The following is a 232-nucleotide window of genomic DNA, read 5'->3' on the forward strand; positions in this document are numbered from 1 at the left end:
TCCCACTTTACAAATGTCACCTTTTTCTTCCGTTTTAGAGTGTATTTAATGTTTGTTTTGGATTAACTCGGAGAATTGGAAGTAATTGGTGCTCTCAGCCAGGTATGTGGTTGCCTTGTTTACGAAGCGACCCGCATTTTTTCTCTTTTTCTCTCTTCCGTTCGAGAAATTCTTCAATAAACCAAAAGGCCACGTCGGCGATGTGAAAATAGAGCTGTGTGACTTCTTTTCT

General features: G+C 40.1%; 1 protein-coding gene across 27 annotated transcripts in view; it reads left to right on the forward strand.

The window, feature by feature from the left end:
* Positions 1–232, forward strand: part of LOC119582032 (eukaryotic translation initiation factor 4 gamma 1-like) — a gene marked incomplete at its 3' end in the record, with an annotated part of 189,642 nt that overhangs the window by 134,740 nt on the left and 54,670 nt on the right.

This window comes from Penaeus monodon, chromosome 15 (genome assembly GCF_015228065.2).
Source record: "Penaeus monodon isolate SGIC_2016 chromosome 15, NSTDA_Pmon_1, whole genome shotgun sequence".
NCBI classification, from domain to species: Eukaryota; Metazoa; Arthropoda; class Malacostraca; order Decapoda; family Penaeidae; genus Penaeus; species Penaeus monodon.